A 16668-nucleotide genomic window follows, 5' to 3' on the forward strand; every position below is an offset into this window, starting at 1 on the left:
GAGCCCCCCTGCCCCACGGACCTAGTGTCTCGCGACGCCGAAGGCTACAAATTCGTATAATTCGTTTTTTCAGCATTAGAAATAAGGTAAACAATCTTGGTGTGTCTTCTAATTGAAAACCACATTTTAAAAATAAGTTACGGCAAATATGTAACAATTACGAATCTAATACGATCATTTATATTCTTCTGCTTTTATAAGTAATAGTTACTGATTTTAAAAAAGCGTTTTTAAATTAAAAGACATATCAAGATCGCTTACCTTCTTTCAAGTTCTTTCTGATGCTAAAAAAAACAAGCTATAGTGTGCGCCGAGACAACTTTATTTATTCGCCTTGAAACGTTCTCGGACGTCAGCCGCCGCCCCGGCCTGATTAGAAGGATAACTGGTAAGTACTTTAAAGTTTGCTACTATCATATTTCCATAGAATAAGAATATTCTTATTGGTAAGTACATAAAGCGGTTTCGTCTTGGGTCGTCCCATTCGTTTTTCGTCAAGTTCTTAAATTAGTCCTATTCTGCTTTCGTCACTCATTCTACATTGAAAGTCACCGACGATTGTGACGAATGTAGAATGAGTGACGAAAGCAGAATAGGACTAATTTAAGAACTTGACGAAAAACGAATGGGACGCCCCAAGACGATACCCATAAAGCGGCTTGTGAACTTTGAGTAATTAGAGAAAATGTTATTTAATTTATTTAATCAACCTGAATAATATTCCGCAACGTGGGGCAGTTATTTTGATAAATATAGGTACATTTAACAAACAGTGATAATAGGTACCTATTTAACTATGGTTGCAAATATTGATGAATAAAACTGTATTTAGTCAGACTATATGGTTACCACAGCCAGAGTTATATAATTAATGGGGCATGTTTAAATAAGATACTTATAGGTAAGTACCTATATGTATATTAATATAATAAGTTTATGTGCTGCGCACTATGAATGATACTTTTTAGGGTTCCGTACCAAAAGGGTAAAAACGGGACCTAAGACTCCGCTGTCCGTCTGTCTGTCACCAGGCTGTATCTCATGAACCGTGATAGCGGAGTATATAGATAGTTATAATCATATATTGAATGCGTAACGAATGACAACAATAACAGAATGATATATTTGAATTAATGTCATCCGAGGATTCATACTTCTTTCGGCGGTGAGAGTCCCGTGGCCAGTAGGTACCCACAGTCCCGCACTCCTCCACACGGCACTGTCGTAGCTGTTGTTAGTGGAGCCCCGGGGCCCTATTTCACCAACGTGACAAATGTCGCATTTGTCGACATCACTGTTACTGACGTCACAGGCCTCCATAGGCTACGGAAACCGCTTACCATCAGACGGGCGGTGTGGTTGTTTGCCACCAACATGTTAATAAAAAAAAAACTCCACTATATCGCCAGTATTAAATAAGTACTTATTTTGCGAAGCTAATGACAATTGTCACAAGAAATACGACAATTGTCACGAAATTCCACACAGAACTCATTTGCTGTCAAGATTTACCGAAAGTTCTTTGATATCTTGTGACAATTGTCATCATTATCATCATTAAACATCACAAGAGAAATAGCTGTTTTTTGCCGATGTAATAAAGTTTTTTTAAATAATACAATGATGGTGCCAAACAGGAATACAGCCCGCCCGATGGTAAGCGATAACCGTAGCCCATGGATGCCTGTGACGTCAGCAACAATGAGACTTGTCGAATTGTCGCACCTGTCACGTTGGTGAAATTGGCCGGCTGTTCTTCAATTTTGCCTGCCTCGGGCCAGGCAAAGCCTTTGTGAGAAGGTCTGCTTCCATATCCTCGGTTTGCAGATACCTCTATTGCTCCTTCTTGGATGCAGTCCCTGATGAAGTGCATCTTCAAATCAATGTGCTTCGACTTTGAAGTTACCATTGAATTTTGGCTGGCCAAAGGCTAATGAAATTGAGGATCAGCCTGGGGCTCCACTGATAGCTACGACAGTGCCGTGAAGAGGAGTGTGAGTTCTAGCCACGGGACTCTCGCTGCCGAAAGTATGAATCCTCGGATGACATTAATTCAAATATATCTATCTGTTATTGCTGTCAATCATTCAATCATTGTATGCGAATATAAAACATTGACAACATTGTGCCTGTGCTCCGTGATTTTATATAATATTCCAGCTGCCCCCTCATATCGCCCTCATATAGGCAGTAGAAATTTTCACAGATGATGTGTTTCTGTTGCCGCTATTACAAAATAGGTAGGTACTAAAAACGTGATTTTGTTGCCGTTTTTTGCGTAATGGCACGGAACCCTTCGTGCGCATCCGACTCCGCCGGGCGGCTTTTTTTAGCTTTTATTAAGTATCCTTGTTGGTATGAAGACGGTTAGGTATATTATGCAATCGACACTGGCTTGACAGGTTTATTTTAAATATAGAAGCTCAAGTATGAATGCTGTTTTAAATCAAACTTGAGAAGAGAATGTCAAATTACTCTACTTCCATCTGTCGGCATGATAACTCATAACTTGTGATTGTAAATTAGTAAATAAATACAATACTTACAATACAATACAATACTCTAAATAAATAATGTATTAACAAACTAAAAGTGCCTTCCAGTATTTCTAATAAAACTCCAAAGACCTTCTGTAACGATTACAATCCTAACTCTAACTAGATCCCGCCGCCGCTGAGATGAAAACTTGTATTTCTCATACAAACCCAAAGTTATATGAAAATCTCTGCCTTTTGAGTCTTTCACTACGGCTCGGTGCAAGATGAGCACTCTCAGCAGAAAACTATATCTTTTTCATGTTTTTCATGTTGCTCAAATAATAAATTGTATAACATCACTATATGTACTTATTACATGCTTATTACTAATATGCATGTGTGATGTTACCTCCCCCCTCCCTGCATATACTATTCCCGGGAGCATAATTCCGCGATTAATTAAGTAAATTGGCAGTGGCACTTCTGTAATTAAAATAATTCAGGTATTGGACTAAATACCGTGGGCATTTGTAAGGTCCGAGTTATGCAGTGCTGTTGTTTTGACTAAAGCCTTTGCAAACATATCTACATACAAGTTGTTGAATTGTGTGTCATTTATAAATAACACCATGTCTGATAATTACAGGCAAGTCATAAGACTTAGGAACGTACCTACTGAAAATGTATAAAACTTACGTACCTAAATAATTCAATCAATGGTCTCAAAGTAAACATAAATCATAAATATTGTTTTTTTTTTAAATGTTTGAAGAAATAAGTGAGTCGTAATACCGTGATGGGGGCCGATTTTTGAATTTCGACCACCCGGTATTTCGATCAATAATATCTCCAGTACCCGGCATTTAAATTCTACTAATAAAATTGGAAAGTAGTGGTCAATACCACTCGATTCCCAATTCTTTCTATCGCTCGTATTTAAAAAATTAGTATTTCGCCGTTTTCCACCGATTTTCGAGAGATGAAATCGAGCGATCGAAGTTCAAAAATCGGCTCTGTGATTTGTTTATTATTTATTTTACCATAATCACCCCATTTATATTTCTTACTAACTTTGCCCCCGATTCCGCCCGCGTGGGCTCACCCTAGCCTCTTCATCCGAGCCTAAGATATGTATATACGCCTAATTACTTAAAAATCGTACGGTGAAAAGTACTTAATAGATTTGGTAACTGCTACAGTTAGGGAGGGGTTATCCGCAGATGGTCTAAAACGCAAAATGACTAGTGTGTTGTTTTGCCTAAATCGCAATTAGTCTACATCGCAAACGGTCTAGAACGCAAAATGTCCGAATTATTTTTCCCGTTTTATCTTAACTTTATAGCGATGTCGACGGAGCCCAGCTTCCACGGGGCTCCTAATATTCTTTGCTGTTTGGCCTTCGGCCATGCTTCGGCCATTTGAAGATACCTAACGAACCTAACCTACCTATGTACCTATGTAAACAGTGCTTTTATAGCATAAATGACTTTTTACAGAGCTAGTTCACGTTATTCATTATTATTGAGTCTATCTAGCATAGTTTATTGTTAAAAGTGTTATTGAAGTTTAAAAATAGTATTTAGTTCTAAGACAACTTACTAATATTGTACGCTTTTGTAAGGCAGGATATGGAGGACATAAATATTTTGTACCACCTTTGTAAACCTCACCCATAACCATACAATAAATAAGTATTTTTTGATTTTGATTTTGATAAAATGTGGTGATATAAAAAGTGGGCATTTTGCGTCTAGACCGTTTGCGATGTAGACTAATTGCGATTTAGGCAAAACAACACACTAGTCATTTTGCGTTCTAGACCATCTGCGGATCGGTAGCTAAAAATACCTACCGATACCTATCTAGGTATCGGTAGGTATTTTTACTTAAGATTTGAATTCTAGCTCTCCAATGTCAAAAAAGGAATAGCGATCCAGAAAGTAAAAGTGATAATCACAATGACTTCGACTCGAAGTCTTCGAAGAGACCAGCCACGTCAGAACGTGATCTGGGACAATACGAGGGAGTTCTTAAGCAACACCACGCTTCATGGGTTCCGGTATCTTCTGGATGCTAAATCCAGTTGGTTTGAAAGGTATGGTTTATTTAGTTACAATTCAAGGTAGTCAGTTTAGTTTGCCTAAACTTTTCACTGTTTCTATCTGGTGCAAACCTATGACTAACTGATTGCAACGCGACTGCTGCGTGCTAAACTAAAGTCGCCTAGTCGTCCAAATAAACAATATTTAATTGCAGCGTTTGCTCCACTCCATGTCGAGGCACAGAATAAATAATAGTACTTACTAGGTACAGAAGACTCACTTCACTCACTCTCTAAGAAAACGCGTCTGTTACGATCAGGACAGATATGACCGCTAGGTGGCGACAGCGTCACGCGCGGTTTATGGCTAGCCACCAAAATTGGTGTGGAACGGATGTTTAGCTACCTGTTGCAAAGCGACGTAATCGCGGAGTGAGCCACGCCTGGTCGAGGCTGCGTAAAGTTCCATGATTACCGTGGCTCGCCGATCATGTTCGAATAGGTACCTACATTTACCGACCCTTAATGTCTGTCTGTGCAATGTCATGAGGCAGCGCATATGTACTTCACGCGTTGCTACTCAGTATATTTTACTCTTGTAGCAGAACCTTATTCCTATACCTAATCGGAAATCTGGCCATGTGCCAAGATGTAAACTTGCGTATAACGACATTGCATGGTTCAATCAACTTTTAGTAAATTTTCTCCCGGCTTTTTGTTCGTTCTAGTCATCTGAAATCTTTATCTAGGTAACATAAAGTATAATACTTTTGAGTCGATTTTGAGTCGATGTCAATTATTAGCTTCGTTTATTAGGCAGGTTCTACTGAACTCATTAGATATTATATGTACTAATGTAACTGTCGCAGATTATGGTGGCTGTGTATGGTGATCGTGAGCATCGTGGTGTGCGTGGTCTTCATAAGGAAAGTGTGGATCAAGTGGGACGAAACTCCGGTCATCGTCAGTTTCGCAGACACTAGCAACTCCGTGTGGACTTTAAGTATCATTCATTTTACATTGAACTGATTACATTACAATCATTGAAATAAGCACCAAACTTCTTATAGCATTTACGAGCGTAGACAGGGACAGACACAATAACACCTGAAAACCTCCCTTCTCAAAATTATGCCTCATAGCACAGAATAAATAATAGTTCATAAGTACCTACACAAAATTTTCACTTTCACCAAAACTGTTGTCATACACTCGCGTCATAAGCGCACATTTATACTACTACTATTACATAATCTACTACTACTACTACTACTACTATTATATAATCGCCCTATGATGACAGTAGGACTCTCAACAATAGGTGGACATAGTTCCGCAAATCTATGGCATGACAAAAAGGCACTAAGAAATACATATCTTACTTAACCCTGTTCCAGGCATAAGGTAAAGGCACCTATTACCGTGGTAGTTAAGGAACTTTTCAAAAGAGATCCGAAAATTAAGGGTATCAATGCTGTCTAACAGCCAGGAATATTTTTTTTTCATCAGAGCATTTAATGAACTTTCCGTTTCACACGTTTTTGGATTCATTTTGGGTTATTATATGTATTAAAATATTTTTTGAAGCCAAAATGACCAAATCTTCTATTACCGTGGCAAGGGACAGGCTGTGATTCTATTATCGCGAATTGAGCTTTCATTACCGAGGGTACAATTGGCATGATTTTTCTGCACTCGTTAATAGAAACCAAACTCAAAATTCGAAACCTAATACCGAGGGTTAAAACAATAATAACGACGTGGGTTCTGTATATTATTTTTGTGTCATTAAGTTTAATAATGACACAAAAATAAAAAATAAAACTATAGGAGTATGTTTAAAAATACCAAAAATACAATACCAAATAGTCACTCGGTAATAGATAACTCTTTAAGAGCCTATTACCGACCCATTCGATATTTCTCTGGGTCGGTAATCGATTTCTATACATTCTATCACCGAGGGTAATCTTATCATACCATCGGTAATAGGCTTAATTTGGAGTTTGATTAAACCTAATTCTGACCCATAAAAATAATAAAACACAGATGGTTTTTCAAATCAAATCAAACACGTATATTACAAGCTTCTTGTAAAGACAAAATCACATAACCGGCAAGTAAATTTTAGGTTTTATCTCAAAATAAAAAAAAGTTGACAGATTAAGGGTTCCCATAGAAACAAGGAAATTGGTGCTGAAGTTTTTGTTAAAAATTTAGGTTAGTTGAATACTTTCCATACCACGGAAATAGCTCTTTAATAGCGTGAATAGATCAAGATTGGAATAAATAAAAGAAATTATAAAACTGATAATTTGTACCAAAACTAAAGAGTAAATAACAAAACTACCACTTTTTCTATTACCGTGGCATACCACGGAATTACTTACCACAGAAGTAATTGGCGCCTATCACCGCTGTATTTTATTTTCCATTTTAAACGTATTTCCCTGTCAAAAACTAAGTTAAAAGTAATTCAAAATCGTGTAGAAAACAATACACAACCTCTTAAAAGGCATTGCACTAGTTTATTTGCCATAACTATTACGTAAAACACTAAGTAAGATTGGAGTGCACTTACCTGTGGCGTCACGCGTCTGTACGGAATAAACGGTTCTTGCGCCGCCGTCGCACAAACTGACGAATCGCGAGTTTTTTGATACACTTACACAAATGCACACTAATGGGCACGACAGACTAATGAATGAGCTTGTTTTGTGTATGCTTTATTTCTTAGTGAATAGATCAGTTTGCTTGCAAAATGCGTCTTTGTAAACACCGCGGTGTTAGACGTCGATTTTGATACCCGCGTTAATAGCCGCCGTTACCTTAGTACGATTTATCGAACACATATAACCGGCAATAGAATTTCAACTCTAGCATTCCGATATAAGGTTCAAATTAGATTGCACTTTCGGGAAATGCGACTTGTCTTCAAATTAATTATCAAAGCTGGATTTTGAATATGTTTGATTTGGGAAACCTTGTAGATTGGACCGGCCTGGAAAAGGGTTAATGTACCTTAGGTTGTATAGGTAAGCTCTGATATCAAAATACTGATAGTTATTTTTATGTGTAGATCCCGTTTCCAGCTGTGACGGTATGCAGTGAGACCAAGCCCCGGCAAAGGATTTTTAATTTTACCAAAGCCTACCATGAACAGAGGAGTACGCCCTCCACCATCAGCGCGGAGGAGTTAGTCATCTTTGTATCAATATTTACTAAGTTTTAGAATTTATTAATACTTAACTAAATTATATTCATCTGTCATCTGTGTTAAGTACTCAAAAAGCAAAATACACTTACCCCCTTATTCTTAAACAAACGATTATCAATGGCTTAGTTAGACCAAAGGGGTCATCCATTAATTACGTCACACTAATTTCTAGGTTTTTTGACCCCTCCCCCCCTCCTTGTCACACTTGGTCACATTTGGCAAACCCCTCCCCCCTAGTGTGACGTCACATTTTTTCGACTTAATTCGACTTAGGTATTACAAAATATTTTTGATGATATAAATATTAGTAATTTTATAAACCAAAACTGCTTAGGAAAGAAAATTAAACGAATAAAAACGATTATCGTTTTAAAAACTTGTTATTTAAATGTACAGCGAATAAAATAATTTAAATACATTTTCGGTTACTGATGAAGTTAAAGTGACGTCACAAAGTTTGTATCTCCCCCCTCCCCCATGTCACAATATGTCACATTTTCTTGACCCCCTCCCTCCCCCTAAACGTGTGATGTAATTAATGGATGACCCCAAAGGAGTTAACAGATGTTTATAAATAACGCCATAAGCTCATTATGCAGAGGACAGCACATTTCGTAGGTTTGCTAAGAAGGAAATTGTGCTGAGGAAAAAACCTAGATGCATACTTATTAATTGCCCCGGTATATTAAGTAAAACTAATAAATTCGATTTCAGTTTAAAAACCTACCACGACATGCTGTTGTTGTGCAACAATCCGGAAAGTGATGGTCCAGAATTTGCTAATAACAGCTCCATTAAAACTCTGCAAAAGGTATCTATCATAAAATGCGTCTTTCTAACATCAGTTGTACCATGTATCTATTTACTATTAGGTCTCCTACTTCTCAGGATCATAGTTTTTAAAAGATGAAATTTATTTGTCAACTTTAATCTATGATGCACGGTTAGTCCCCAAATGATTAAATATTTTATGTCAAAAACTTGTACAGTTATATACTGCCCTGCTAAGCCGAGTGGCGCTATTTCAAAAGAAAATGCATTGCTAATTTATACTTTAGTTTCTATATTTAACTGAGAATTCCATTTTCATAATCATTTGTTTTTGAGATAGCGCTGTTCGGCTTTAGGAGTAGGGCAGTATAGAAATTATTACTTTCAGCTAGCACCGACCCGTGACGACTTATTTTTAAAGTGCCTATGGAAGAACCTGAGCTGTGGAGACATGTTCTATCACACACTCACCAAGGACGGCTACTGTTTTACCTTCAACATGCTTTCTGCCGAGAACATGTTCAGGACTGAAAAGTAATACGAACTCAACAGTATTTTACGTTATTTATGGCTAGATGCAACTTAGAGCTCAGTACAGAATATTTTACGAGGGATTCTTAAATTAAAAACCTAGGTAAATCATCGAAAACCAAAATTTCGTTATCTGCGTTTTCATCACGCTTGCACAAATTGTCTTGCACACTGCTATAAATAAGTTGCCATAGTGCCATAGTAGCCTGCGAGCGTAGCTCATTAGAGTTTCATTTTGATACGATATTGCATTGCAACAACATGCTGCGTATGCTACGAAAATTTTCGCTACAAAAAGAGAAACACTTGCTACGTGCTAGCGTGCTACGGCGTAGCAGTTATAACTCGGAAGTCGCATTCGAACTTTGCAAATCATAACTTGATTTGATATTATTGACTTTGTGAAAGATTTCTATTTAAACTGTTTTTTTTTTCAGTTTACACAAGGATTACTATCACGTCGCTATTCAGAATGATAGCGAATGGAATTTAGAAAAAGGCTACCCCCCAAATACGAATGTCAATACCTACCCATTGCGAGGGCCCGTAAGTCGCCTACTTAGGTTAACTAGGTTTAATTAGCTAAGTATTATATGTCAAAATTTATATTTTGGTTGCCATAATTTTCACTGCGACAAATCTAGATAGTGTCTAATTAATGTATATTAAGTACCTATGCAATTTCAGAGCTACGGTGGAGTCGAATTCGAAGTTGTTTTAACAACCGACACTCGAGATATGGATCTAGTCTGTCGCGGACCCGTCCAAGGCTTTAAGGTGCGTTGTATGTAGGTATTTCAACCATTGAATTCCTCTTTATGACAAGGAATTCAGAGGTTGAAAGCTAAACTGCACTTAAATATATACTTAGTATTGTACGCTTTTCTAAGGTAGGATATGGAGAACATAAATATTTTTCATATCTCATGCTCTGAAAGTGGGTCGTTGTTGTTCTAAAAGGTGCGCAGAAAGTGATACGTTTATGCTCTAGTGCAGAAAAGTGGTGTACTCCTCTGCGTCCCCGTCCCACGAACAACTGGGTGGAAACAAAATGGAAAAATAGTGTCTTTATTTCCTCGCCTGGAACAATTGGTAATTGTTTAATTTTATTAATCCCACGTTGATCCTTTTTTTATAAAAAATGATATAAGTGAATTGTTAAAAACAAATTATTCTTGATTTATTTCGTTGAATTCTATTTACTCAATTTCATAAGGCGAGAACTAAAAGGAATACACCAAAAATATTTTTTTAAACCTTACACTTGCGTAAATGGGCAAAGGCAGAATCTTATACAGCCACAGTTAAACGTTCGTACGGTATTAAATTGATTTTTTAAAGATTATTAGCACTATATTCATGAAAATTAAATAAAATACAAGAAAAAAATTACTTATTATTAATTAAATTGTTATTTAATATTTAAAATACTTTTATTATGTTATTACGTAGTGCGGCGCACCAAGGTCGCGGTGCGGTCCGGTAGTCTGTTGCGGCTTTTAGAACGAAAAAGTATAAAATTAAAAAGTAAGAGGCAATCCCGCTGATTTTCATATTATAATGAACAAATCATTTAAAAATTACTGCAGTTTGTTAAAAAATGTGTGTTTTCGTAAATATTGCAATCTAAATGATTTTCGCTAGGGGTTATTAATCACACCTGTAAAGTCTCCGATTGCAAGTAAGTCCTAAGGAAAATAAATCATGGCCGTAGATCTATTAGGTACTTCCATTACTGATTTTGCGAAATTGCCTTGTCTTGTTTGGTTTCCTCGCATTCGATATGAAAAGTAGAGTGTTTAACTCGGGTGAAAGGCACCATTTCTGTCTCGGATTATTGGCGCTCTCACTGCGTTCGAGCGCCAAACTACCTCGACAGAAATGGGTGCCTTTCCACCCTTGGTTAACAATCTACTATTTCACCACCTTTGTAAACCTCACCCATAACCATACAATAAATATTTTTTGATTTGATTTGATTTGATACTTTTGGTACACTGTTTGACCAGCGGTAGATTAGATTAGATTTCTTTATTTCAAGATGAAAATTGCACTATAAATTTGCTACATTCGTCAAAATTATATGTTTATCTTCTCATCATGATCGTGAAAAATTACATTATAATATATTTAAAATAAAAAATACTAAAATCAATAAAAATTGTGTCTCCCAATAAGGATCGTCATGTACAAAGAAAAACATGTCAAACAATTGAATATAAACCAAGTTAACCTTCGAGCAACACCGGCTTCCGAAGTTAACATTAAAGTCGATGTGTGTCGAAGGTAAGGTGCGTGTACACAGTGACACACACGTGTAGGGGTAGTCATCTCTGTTTATTGCGGGAAATGTCAATGTCAAGTTATTAATTTCGAGTTAAACCCCAAGGACCCTTCATCATGCACAACCACATAAGAACACAGGCAGTCTTTGTCTTATATGGATATTGTTTTGAATAGATCTGGCTTCATAATCCCGCCGAATTGCCAAACATGGGTCAGAATTTCTTCAGATTGCCAATCCAGTACCAATCGGCAGCCTCCATTACCCCCAAAATGATGGATACTTCGGAAGGGCTAAAGGGTTATTCACCTAGCAAGTAAGTTCCTTCCTAAAGAAATAAAATCAACAAACTTTTTTTTAGGAATTCTTACAGCTCTACGTTAGAAGGGATTAGTAAGAGTATCAGCCGGCCTAGCCAAGGTTACAATCGCTATCGCTTCGACAACGAAAAGCTTTATGTCTCTCTATCACTCTTCCATATTAGTACGACAGTGACAGTTGCGTTTCGATCGCTACGGAGCGTAAGCGATTGGCATCTTGGCTACGCGGCCAGAATCATACTAGGCCTTCGTCGCATGACAACAATGTTATTTTGAAATATCATACTTCATATACGATGACCGACTTGATGAACGTTGCAGCGTAGAAAGCATTATGATGAATTGATGACTTACCTAGGTTGGTATTCCACCTGCCCAATATCTTGGTCCAATGTGCATTGCGTCTCACTCGCTCACTAAGCAATATGTGAGATGCAAACACACATTGGACATATAAATTGGACAGGTGGAATACCACCCTTAGATTACCTTCGCCACATTGCGAAATCCAGCATTTAACAATTTCCTATTTAAGGTCGTTGTTGTTTTTCAGACGACGATGCTATTTTCCCGAGGATCGCTACCTCCGATTTTTCCGTATTTACACACAAAGGAACTGCGAGCTGGAGTGTTCTTCGAACTTCACTGCCAACTTTTGTGGTTGTGTACCCCTTTACATGCCACGTAAGATCTTGATTCTAACTATTGTCAGATCAGTTACATAAGATAGGATCTAAGTAGGTATAGATATATTCCCAGAAATTTTATTAAGGTGAGGTGGCCGACGGGTAAAATTTTCAAATCACCACCACTCTTTAACGTGTGTTGGCAACAGTTAAAGTTTCGTAGGCCCCTACTTACCTAGCTGTACCCCAAAGCAATCAATAAAAACTGGACACTTTGTATAGAAGTTACATGCAAATGGAGTCGCTTAACTTCACACTCGGGTAAATCCATCTGTCAGATTATGCGATTTTGGTATTAAGAAAACGTAATAGGGTAGATATTTGCTGAGAGGGTCCAATGGATTTACCCGAATTTGAAGTTAAGCGACACAATTGTCTCGATTTCATAACTCTGATTTTGAAAAATGTTCTTGCACAAAGCAGAATATACACCTAATAGACGTGCGCGCCGCCGCGGCGCGCCGCCGCCATAAGGAGTCAGCGCGCCGCCGCCGCCGCCGGTAGTTTAAAATTCGCGCCGAGACAAAGCCCGCAAGAGAACAAATTTAAAATCAATGGACATAAAGCGCGTGCGACGTGCCTAGCTTTAGCGTTTCGACTGCTCCGTTTTTTTTTTTAATTCATTAATTGATTTATTTTAACCCTTAAATCGATAACGTCCACTATAATGGACATCCCAAGAAAACAAGACTGAAGTGATCCCATAAGTGTTCCGTGAACAAAGTTTTGTACGGAACACTAAAAATTCTGCACCAAATATTAAAGTATAGCGTTACTTTCCTCTGGTAGCGTACTTACACTACCAGGAAACTACTACTACTACTACTTGAATGATATGTTATATAAGAACATATTGGGAACCAGTGTGAACATAATCTTTTTCTCAAAGTCCTACAGAACGCAGAACTTGCAAGGAAGCATCCGACAGACTGACATTTTACCCATATTTCATTTTTTTTTAATAATATGACAGTCTTAAGGAGCGTTAAAAGTAAAACGTGTAATAGGTTACTAACTGGTCTGTCTATTACTTGGCAATATGATTTACATAAAAATGTTTTTTGTTTATGGGTAAAACAAGTGTAAAAAGTGTAATGTCCAGTATTTTGCCCGTTGTAATCGACAAGACGGCACTTTTGCTAAGTCCAATATGTTAGACGTTGCCAAGTATGCGAACAGTAAAATTATTAAAATTTCTGGTAGTTTTTTGGTAAATAAATTAAATAGAGGGATGTTAGGTGTTTCAAAACATTTAAAAAAGTCATTATTTGCCGTATTACGTAATGAATCAAATAGATGAAAAATATTTTTATGGTATTTTTCCCTGTGGATGTGGTGTATGTGTGTGTTTGTTTCCTGTTGTGTGTGTGGATTTGTTTTCATCAAGAGACAGACCCAATTTCATTTGAGCAATTTGTTAGGAAATTTTCGATAAAAGTGCATGCATTATTGTAAAAACCATTGCTTAGATGTTACTGCTTCCTAGGATAACCCGCTGTTTGATTTAATGTTAAATAAATGACGTCAATGACTGGTAAAATTTTACCACCTACGAGCTATAAAGATATTCCAAAAATAAAAATAATAGGTTTTACTTCAATTCATTACATAAGTTGACATTATAGTAAGTGTATTTCTAATTAAAAAATGCAATTATTCTATATTAATTTTAAAAAACATGGATTGGACTAAAAAAAACCTTATGCACATAAAGTAGGTATAGTCCGTTTTTTTTAGCATTAGAAAGAACAGCAGAAGTAAGCTTGTGGTTTCAAATCCGACACTTATAGCGGTAATAATTTGAAGTAAATTATATGTATTGACCATGCTACATTAAATAATTCAATAATTATTAACAATGAAAATGCCTGATAAAAACTGCACGCTTGCTTCTGTGGAGTTCTTTCTAATGCTAAAAAAAACGAACTATAGTCTATACTCGGCGACGTCCAAAATACTGGACGTCTTTTCATTACGCGGCGCATCTTTTTATTTACATCGATCCTGGCAACGTCCAATATACTGACATATGTTTTTTTCATGATATTTCTACAATAAACCAAAAAAAACGATGTAACACAGTTTTTTGAGATTATTCCCGTGTTGATATAAGAGTTAATCTTGATTTCTCATTATACGTATATTGAAAAGTTGAAAATCCCACGCCGCCGGCGTTACGCCGCCGCCGTGGATTTTTTCGTGGCGCGGCGCCGCCCGATTTTTTTCGACCGGCGCGCACGTCTAAGTCACCTAATAGTGACCTAACTGTAAAAGTGTATGGCCATGCAGTTTTTGAATGAGTTCCATGCCCATTCAAAACGTGTACATGCAGTTTTGCAGCTTGCTGTAGGTACATCAAATATTTTTTTCAGATGGCCAGGAAACAAAAGTATGCGGAGGAGGGAAACAGCAATGTATTCAAGATGCTCTTGGTATGTACGCACCTATCGCATTACTATTGTAACTTTATTAGGTACTAAACAAATTGGTCGGGAGAGAAATGAAGGATTTTATGGTACCTATTTTTGATCATAGATATTCGATTAGGCCAATTTTTTAAAATAAAATAGAGTTAAGTAATAAAATAATATATTTCTGGTTAATATCGTTTGTATTCCTCCGGAGTATATATACCTACCAGATATAAAATATCCTAAAATGTAAACCGTCTAGATACTCAGTAAGTATGTACTCGTATCTTATTTAAATTGATAAAAAAAACTGTAGGTATACGTTTTTTTCTATAATAATAGATATATTTCAGAGGAACTATCGTTAAGAAAGTCCGTGCTGACGATGAAAACTGATTCACACTCCGATACGGAGGGCATGTGATTGCCTGCAAGCGTGCACGGAACTGAAATATGACGCGGAGGTATCCCAGGCCGTCTACAATCTGTCCAACTACATGGACAATGCTGATTCTGACATAGCCAATGGATGGTAAATAACTTTTCATGTTTTCCTTCACCATGTACTCCGGTCAAACTTATTGGTAATTTTGTACTAGACGACTCTATAGATCCTACTGATAATCCTTGCTATTAAACGTTTTACTACTTACGATTTAGCTGGCTGTAGTCACTAAGATACCGACAAAAAGGATAAGGTGACTTCTACTTCATAAAAACTTTAATTGCTCAGTCACGGTAAAGTTTTGTTTTTGTTTCATAGTATACTTAACACTTGCACAATGTGCAGTGCACATACACACACATAACTTAGTCCTTGCTGCAGGATCATTGATTTTGATAGGCCACTAGGTACATACTTTTAATAGAACTTTTTAGAGATTTGTGCAATTTTTTATATGAAGTTTGCTTCTTCTCTCAGGCGCATACCTTCAGGCCTGGTGATATACTTCGCCGAAGACCTATTCACGACGCTGCGCCGCTCCGAGTTGTACGGAGGCGTAGATTTCGTCGCTAATTGCGGAGGCATCATGGGTCTGTTCATGGGCTTCTCCTTTCTCAGTCTCGTTGAGATCATCTACTACTTCACTATCAGGTAATCTTATAAACCGTTCCGACCTAGGATAATGATGTACTTTGCTGAAGACTTAAACTGCGACTTAAACTGCGCCGCTCAGAGTTATACGAGGGCGTAGACTTCCTCGCCAGTTGCGGAGGCATCATGGGGCTGTTCATGGTGTTTTCTTTCTTCAGTCTTGTTGAGAGCGTCTACTACTTTAATATCAGGTCACGTGGCCATCTTTGAGGCTCCCTAACTGGTGAACTGATATATAAGTACCTACTATACCAAATTGAGGTAAATTTACTTCAAATAATCTCGGAAACTACTTCACAGCAATGCTGTAATTGTGGGTAATGTTGGCGATGGGTGGTTTTACTTACAGAAGTTTTACTTACCTATATCACGTGAATTTTTAAATTATTTGTATACTATATATGTACTTATATTGTTGTCGCAGGTTATGGCGCCGGGTGAAAGACTCTTCAGCTACAGACGCTACAGTAGCACCCCAGTAAAATTTTTATGAGAAGAGCGCACTGGAACTTAGGGGTCATCCATAAATTTCATGTTTTTTTACCTCTCCCCCTCTTTGTCACACCTTGGTAACGTTTGGCATTATGGCATAACCCCTTTAGTATTCTCAGGTCCGCGGCACACGTTACACTTGTCAGTTCTGGAAACTCGGGTCGATGAACTATGTACTCTTTTGTCATGTCGCCATAGGCTCCTGGGATGTCCTTATTTGAATACCGGATCAAGGAACCGGACTTAACTGAGAGGTTGTCTTGGGATACAGGGCTTAATATTTAGTGTTATTCGAACTTGTCTGTATATGTGAGTATATGTACCTTGTGTGTGTGTGTGTGT

General features: G+C 37.4%; 1 pseudogene; it reads left to right on the forward strand.

Annotated features, from left to right (window-relative positions):
* The first annotated feature begins 71 nt into the window (after positions 1-71).
* On the forward strand, positions 72-16666 carry LOC134671953 (pickpocket protein 28-like; annotated as a pseudogene).
* Positions 16667-16668: the final 2 nt, after the last annotated feature.

Source organism: Cydia fagiglandana, chromosome 16 (assembly GCF_963556715.1).
Source record: "Cydia fagiglandana chromosome 16, ilCydFagi1.1, whole genome shotgun sequence".
NCBI lineage: Eukaryota > Metazoa > Arthropoda > Insecta > Lepidoptera > Tortricidae > Cydia > Cydia fagiglandana.